The sequence below is a fragment of the Lipotes vexillifer genome, unplaced genomic scaffold (genome assembly GCF_000442215.2).
Source record: "Lipotes vexillifer unplaced genomic scaffold, Lipotes_vexillifer_v1.1 scaffold742, whole genome shotgun sequence".
Lineage (NCBI taxonomy): Eukaryota > Metazoa > Chordata > Mammalia > Artiodactyla > Lipotidae > Lipotes > Lipotes vexillifer.
This window is the reverse complement of record NW_006775459.1, coordinates 776405-784856: the sequence shown is the minus strand read 5'-3', so window position 1 is coordinate 784856 and position 8452 is coordinate 776405.

Sequence of the window (8452 nt, the reverse complement as noted above, 5' to 3'; positions counted from 1 at the left end):
AAAAAAAAAAAAAAAAAAAAAAAAAAATGACACAATAGACCAGATAGATTTAATTGATAGTTATAGAACATTCCATCGGAAAACAGATTACACTTTCTTCTCAAGTGCACATGGAACATTCTTCAGGATAGATCACATCTTGGGTCACAACCAAGCCTTGGTAAATTTAAGACAATTGAAAACATATCAAGCATCTTTCCCAACCACAACACTATAAGATTAGAAATACATTACATGGAAAGAATGTAAAAAACACAAACACATGGAGGCTAATCAATACGTTACTAAATAAACAAGAAATTATTGAAGAAATCAAAGAGGAAAAAAACAAATACCTAGAGACAAATGACAATGAAAACACAATGATCCAAAACATATGGGATGCAGCAAAAAGAGTTCTAAGAGGGAAGTTTATAGCAATACAGTCCTACCTCAAGAAACAAGAAAAATCTCAAAAAACAAATCTAACCTTACACCTAAAGGAACTAGAGAAAGAAGAACAAACAAAACCCAAAGTTAGTAAAAGAAGAGAAATCATAAACATCAGAGCAGAAATAAATGAAATAGAAACAAAGAAAAGAATAGCAAAGATCAATAAAACTAAAAGCTTGTTCTTTGAGAAGATAAACAAAATTGGTAAACCTTTAGCCAGACTCATCAAGGAAAGAAGGGAGAGGACTCAAACCAATAAAATTAGAAATGAAAAAGGAGAAGTTACAATGGACACTGCAGAAATACAAAGCCTCATAAGAGACTACTACAAGTGACTCTATGCAAATAAAATGGATGGCCTGGAAGAAATGGACAAATTCTTAGAAAGGTATAACCTTTCCAGACTGAACTAGGAAGAAATGGAAAATATGAATAGATCAATCACAAGTAATGAAATAGAAACTGTGATTAAAAATCTTCCAACAAACAAAAGTCCAGGACCAGATGGCTTCACAGGTGAATTCTATCAAACATTTAGAGAAGAGCTAACACCCATTCTTCTCAAACTCTTCCAAAAACTGCAGAGGAAGGAACACTCCCAAACTCATTCTGCGAGGCCACCATCACCCTGATACCAAACCAGACAAAGATACTACAAAAAAAAAAAAAAATTACAGACCAGTATCACTGATGAATATAGATACAAGAATCATCAACAAAATACTAGCAAACAGAATCCAACCACACATTAAAAGGATCATACAACATGATCAAATGGGATTTATCCTAGGGATGCAAAGATTGTTCAATATACACAAATCAATTAATGTGATACACCATATTAACAAATTGAAGAATAAAAACCATATGATCATCTCAATAGCTGCAGAAATAGCATTTGACAAAAATCAACACTAATTTATGATAAAAACTCTCCATAAATGGACATAGAGGGAACCTACCTCAACATAATAAAGGCCATATATGACAAACCCACAGCAAACATCAATCTCAATGGTGAAAAACTGAAAGCATTTCCTCTAAGATCAGGAACAAGACAAGGATGTCCACTCTCGCCACTATTATTCAACATAGTTTTGGAAGTCCTAGCCATAGCAATCAGAGAAGAAAAAGAAAAAAAGTAATACAAATCAGAAAAGAAGATGTAAAACTGTCACCATTTGCAGATGACATCATACTATACACAGAGAATCCTAAAGATGCCACCAGGAAACTACTAGAGCTAATCAATGAATTTGGTAAAGTAGCAGGATACAAAATTAATCCCCAGAAATCTCTTGCATTCCTATACACTAATGATAAAAATATCTGAAAGAGAAATTAAGGAAACCCTCCATTTTACAATTACAGCAAAAAGAATGAAATACCTAGGAATAAACCTGCCTAAGGAGGCAAAAGATCTGTATGCAGAAAACTATAAGACACTGATGAAAGAAATCAAAGGTGACACAAACAAATGGAGAGGTATACCGTGTTCTTGGATTGGAAGAATCAGTATTGTGAAAATGATGATACTACTCAAAGCTATCTACAGATTCAATGCAATGTCTATCAAATTACCAATCATATTTTTTACAGAGCTAGAACAAAAAATCTTAGAATTTGTATGGAGACACAAAAGACCCTCAATAGTCAAAGCAATCTTGAGGGAAGAAAACAGAGCTGGAGGAATCAGACTCCCTGACTTCAGACTATACTACAAAGCTACAGTAATCAAGACAATATGGTACTGGCACAAAAACAGAAATATAGATCAATGGAACAGGATAGGAAGCCCAGAGATAAACCCACACACCTATGGTCAAGTAATCTATGACAAAGGAGGCAAGGATCTACAATGGAGAAAAGGCAGTCTCTTCAATAAGTCGTGCTGGGAAAACTGGAAAGCTACATGTAAAAGAATGAAATTAGAACACTCCCTAACACCATACACAAAAATAAACTCAAAATGGACTAAAGACCTAAATCTAAGACTGGCCACTATAATACTCTTAGAGAAAAACATAGGAAGAACACTCTTTGGCATAAATCACAGCAAGATTTTTTTTGACCCACCTCTTAGAATAATGGAAATAAAAACAGAAATAAACAAATGGGATCTAATGAAACTTAAAAGCTTTTGCACAACAAAAGAAACTATAAACAAGATGAAACGACAACCCTCAGAATGGGAGAAAATATTTGCAAATGCATCAATGGACAAGGATTAAACTCCAAAATACATAAACAGCTCATGCAGCTCAATATTAAAAAAAAAAAACAACCCAATCAATAAATGGGCAGAAGACTTGAATAGACATTTCTCCAAAGAAGACATACAGATGGCCAAGAGGCACATGAAAAACTACTCAACATCACTAATTATTAGAGAAATGCAAATCAAAACTACAATGAGGTATCACCTCGCACTGGTTAGAATGGGCATCATCAGAAAATCTACAAACAACAAATGCTGGAGAGGGTGTGGAGAAAAGGGAACCCTCTTGCAGTGTTGGTGGGAATGTAAATTGATACAGCCACTGTGGAGAACAGTATGGAGGTTCCTTAAAAAACTAAAAATAGAACTACCACAAGACCCAGCAATCCCACTTCTGGGCATATATCCACAGAAAACCATAATTCAAAAAGACACATGCACCACAGTGTTCACTGCTGCACTATTTACAATAGCAGGTCATGGAAGCAACCTAAATGCCCATCGACGAATGGATAAAGAAGATGTGGTACATATATACAATTGAATATTACTCAGCCATAAAAAGGAATGAAATTGGGTTACTCTTAGAGACCTGGATGGACCTAGAGAGTGTCATACTGAGTAAAGTATGTCAGAAAGAGAAAAACAAATATTGTATATTAACACATATATGTGGAATCTAGAAAAATGGTACAGATGAACTGGTTTGTGAGGCAGAATGAGAGACGCAGATGTAGAGAACAAACGTATGGACACCAAGGGGGAAAGCAGCGGTGGGGGGTGATGGTGGTGGGATGAATTGGGAGATTGGGATTGACATATACACACTAATATGTTTAAAATAGATAACTAATAACAAACTGCTGTATAAAAAATAAATAAAATGAAATTATTAAAAATCTTTTAAAAAATAGGTGAAATGTAGCTTTGCTGTCTGAGTTGGAATAAAAGTAATTGAATTCTAAGTAATATCTTTAGCTTGGAAATGGAAACTTCCATGTGGCGATTTGTTCAGGTAAGCTCATAGGGTTATTTTTGTTTCTCTAGACTTATCTGTGTGATTATCTTCACAGGTTTAGAATCCCTTGAATGTTAACAAGCTAGCTTGTAGAGGACAGTTCATGTGGATATTTGCAATTGCAATAATACTAAAGTCTACAATATAGGTCTAGCATCCCATATATTGGTGGTAGAAAAGAAAATAAATTTAAGTCAACATCAACAATTTCCATATGCCCATGTTTAATAACTGCATTTTTCTTGCTATCTGGGATACAGAGATTTTCAGGAACTTCTGCTCAAATGTCATGCCCACTCTTCTTCAGTAAATCCTTCCCATGGTTAATCTTAGGTTTGCCTGTACATGGAAGTATCTTAGTTCTACAACCTTATACCCTAGTAAATAATTTTGTGCCTTAACCTTATATTCTCTTCACTCTCTTACTTATTGCAAATTATAGGTCATTATAAGTCATTGAATATCTAGTTCCTCCATCCTTTTCTTATTACATTGTCTTGAATGGCTTTAGTTTTCTTTCTATAGGTCTTGGATATCAAGATCTCTTAGCTAACCTAATAAGAACTATAAAAAAGTGGTCCTTTTGTTACATTAATACTACAGATCTTTAAGTTTAGAGCAGTAAAAACTCTACTTTCTCTCTTCGTATATTTGTGATGCTAAGCTGTAATAAATAAAATTAACCAGCAGGTCAGTTGCTGTCATTATATGTCATGGTCTCCAAGCTAGGCAGTGTGAGCCTTCAACCCCACTTGTCAATCCTTTCAAGAGCTGCTTGTCATCCCTTTCTGGTTCTTCAAAAAAATTACTAGACTGGAGTAGCTGAAGGACGATTGCCATGCCTTGTCCCTTTTGTATCGTCGGTATATAGGAGTGCTTGGCTTATGCTATATGAATGTACAAATTTTCCAAAATTAATATGTCTTCCAAGTTTTCATTTCTTCTCCAAGTACTGTCAATCTCAACAGAGAAAATGTGAGATTTTTCAAGGACAGTTACTAACAGTAATTGTGTACTACTTTTTTTCTGGCAATAGGTTAAGTATTTTGGTATTATCCTATTTAATTCTCACTGTATTTCTAAAAAAATAGATCCTATTATTTACTTTTACACTTGAGGAAGATGATGATTAAACTTTTAAGTAATCATTCCTAATTTATATAGCTAGAATGTGGCATGATGACATGTCTGACATCAGACATGAGTGTGATAAGAGTTCTAAATCTTAGAGTCCTAAATCTTAATCATGAAAATGTCTCCACCTCTCACACCCTTTATTACAAATTATTTTTCTTATGGCTTGAAAATTTCATTTCAAGTTTAAGATTATCTTGCAATGCTTATGTAATGAAAAATGTGATTTTTTACCTATGGATCATTACTCAATCTTAATTGTGTACATTGTGAAGTGGGGATTGTTTTCCTTTTCTATATAGATAGTTAACTGTTTCAGTGCCATTTTTTGACTAGCGCATGTTCCCCCACTAATATACAATGCTAAATCTCACTCAATTAAGCCTTTCATGTTTATATAAATCTGTGTTCTCCATTCTGTTTAATTTATTAATATCTGTATTCTTATATTAACACCCTACCATTATAATTATTAATCTTTATAATATGTATTTATATGTGGTAGAATGTGTTCCCTGATATTATTAGTCCTCTTCAACGTTTCTTGGCAATTAATTATTCAAAAAGTAATTATTGTATTAAAACTTGTCCAGCTCATGTGGGACATATTGTAGCACTAAGGATGAGGAAGAATATTATTTTTTTCTAAGTTTAGAAACTACAAAAATCTCATGGATTTCAAGATTCAAATTAAACTTTAATCATCAAAGATTCAAGTTTAATTTATTCTTATTAAATCACAGAATTTTAGTTATGGAAGGTCTTTTAAAGATCATTTGGTTGAACTCATTTCTTTTATCTCAGAATACTGAGACCTGGAGAGGTAAAGTAATTTGCCAAATACCACACACTGAGTGGCAGAGCATGTACTAAAATTATATCTATTAAGTAGGTAAAAGAGAAAAGATTCTATTTCTAATTCTCATAGTATTTATGCTAGCTTTGATTTTTCCTGATTCCAGAATTTATTAACCAGTCAATGATAAGTCAATATATAACCACAAAATGACATTGGTTTGCTAATGAAAATAATTCAGAAACATATCATTAAAATAGGTTAATATGTATTTGAATTTTGGTTTTGAATAGTTTAATATGAACTGAACATCATAGACAGAAAATAGGAATTCCACATCTAGCAAAGGAAGACTGGCTATTTCTAGACCAATATTTTTTTGTTTGTTTGTTTTGCGGTACACAGGCCTCTCACTGTTGTGGCCTCTCCCGTTGTGGAGCCCAGGCTCTGGGCGCGCAGGCTCAGCGGCCATGGCTCATGGGCCCAGCCACTCTGAGGCGCTTGGGTCCTCCCGGACTGGGACACGAACCCGTGTCCCTTGCTTCAGCCGGTGGACTCTCAACCACTGCGCCACTAGGGAAGCCCTGTTTGTTTTTTGTTTATAGCACAGACCATCAACAAAAAAAGTTAGATTTGAATAAATTTTAAAAAAATCAAACAGAAAAAATGAGGGAGCTAAAATACAACATGAACTTGAGGGCCTAGTGTACTACAGGGAAGAAAGGTGAGTTAACATTTTTAAGTCACGCTTCTTGGCATCTGCCAAGTTCAAGGAAGCAGTTGAAAGACTAAAGCCAAGCAGAAAGTGGCTGCTCAGGAACTTTAATTAGAGCAGAGTTTCTGACATTCTTAACAGGCCAGGATATAAATTTTCAAATTTATGGCCCTGCATGAAGGAGGAACATTGGTCCAAAGCCCAGGATTTCACATGTAATCCCTGAAGTGCTGTACTCTGTAAGGATGAAATTGAATTAGACAGCTCTTCTCAAAGACTGATGTCCAGCTTCAAATCAGCTCAACATCTGATCAAATGAAGGCAAACTGCTCTGCTTGGCCAGAGCAAAAGTAAATTCTTCCTAAAGGAAGATAATACTAAAATCATCTCTTCAAGTTTTCATATAAACTGTAGGAGCTCAAATATAAACCACCAAATGTGCAAAAAGAAAAATAATGACTCACAGAATGGATAACAGAGATACTAGAAATAGACCCACAGGAGATCCAGAGGTGTTATTAGATGTAGATGTAATTAATGATTCAGCAAATTGAAGAATAATATGGAGAATTTTATCAAACAACAGAAAACTATAAAAATAATCCTAAAACAATTATAACTGAGTATAAGTAATCAATGTATCATCTTAACAGCAATACAGGTACAGATAACAAAAGATCAGTTAACTGGGAAACTGAATAAAATATTCAGACTGATACATGGAGAGAAAAAAGGTAGAAATTACTCAGAATTACCAGAGATAAACATAATATTCAGTGAAAATATCTAACTTTTCTTCAATCAGTGTCCCAGAAGGAGAGAATGAAGTAGAATTGATACTTCAAGAAATAGAGGTGAATAAATTTCCAAAACTGATGCACGTAACTCAAACAACAGATTTAAGAAACACTACAGTTCCAAGCAGAATGAATTCAAAGGAAACATGATTACCATTGATGGTTAAGTTTCTTAAAATAAAATCAAAAAAATTTTGAAAGAACCAGAAAAAATTAAAAGACATGATAACTTCAAACAGGAAACAAGAAGGCTAAGCTGACTATTCAACACAGTTAAATAGAAACTAGAGAAAAGTGGAATGAAATGTAATGGAATAAAAGAAATGGCTGCTAGTTGAAAATTCTATATCTAGTGAAAATTTCCTTCAGTGATGAAAATACAACAGAGTTTAGAGCAAACAAGTAAAGATAAAAGAGAATACTTTTCAACAGATCCACACTAAATGACTTCTATGAGCAGAAGAAAAATGGTCTTAGATGAAAACTTGGAGATACAGGAAGGAAAGAGTACGTGGGTTACTAATTCTTAATGAATGTTGACTTTATAAAGTGAAAATCTTGTGGAATTTATAAATTTACAACAAGTACAGCACAAAGTGCAAAAAGGGAGTAAAGTGGAGGAAATGTAATGTATTTTATAATTGTGTTATTATAAAATATAACAAATCTCAATGTGTTTATATCTAATATAGCATCAATACCTATATATTTCTATAAATGACATATGAGAAAAAGGAAAATCTATAGTGGGAGATTCTAATATACCTTTGTTCGTAACTTAAACAAAAGTATTGCAAGAAAGTTGAATATTTATTTCACATGATTAACAAAAGGGAAAAATAGACCTTCTCAAAAAAGAATAAAGAGTGGAAGAGGAATTTTATTTGGGATATACATTTATAGTATTTTTGAACTCCGCCTAGGTAATTCTTGGAAATTGGGGTTACAGAGTCAGAAATTGATTTGGTCCTTTAAATTCTATGGAATAGCACAAATTCACTGAGGAGATCTCTCCCCATGCATGGCCCTGAAGCAGTAAAGGGCAAGCGCATGGATTTTGCCCATCAGCAAGCGTCCTGTTATAATAATACCTTTTTCTTGAAAGTACACACTTTTCCTAAAAGAGTTTTCTTAGTACTTTCCACAGTTGGCTTTGAGTGAGAAGTACCTCTACTCCTATGCTCCCCTACAAGTAAGTAAGAGAAAACTCAGAGTGCTCTGAAAACTATTTTTAAATAAAAATTCACTACTTAAGCAGTCTTTAGATTTCTCTCTCCCAAGTAACTTGCAATTAGCTGATAGGCTAAGGTTTACAACTCTGTTATTATATGCTGCTTTTTCA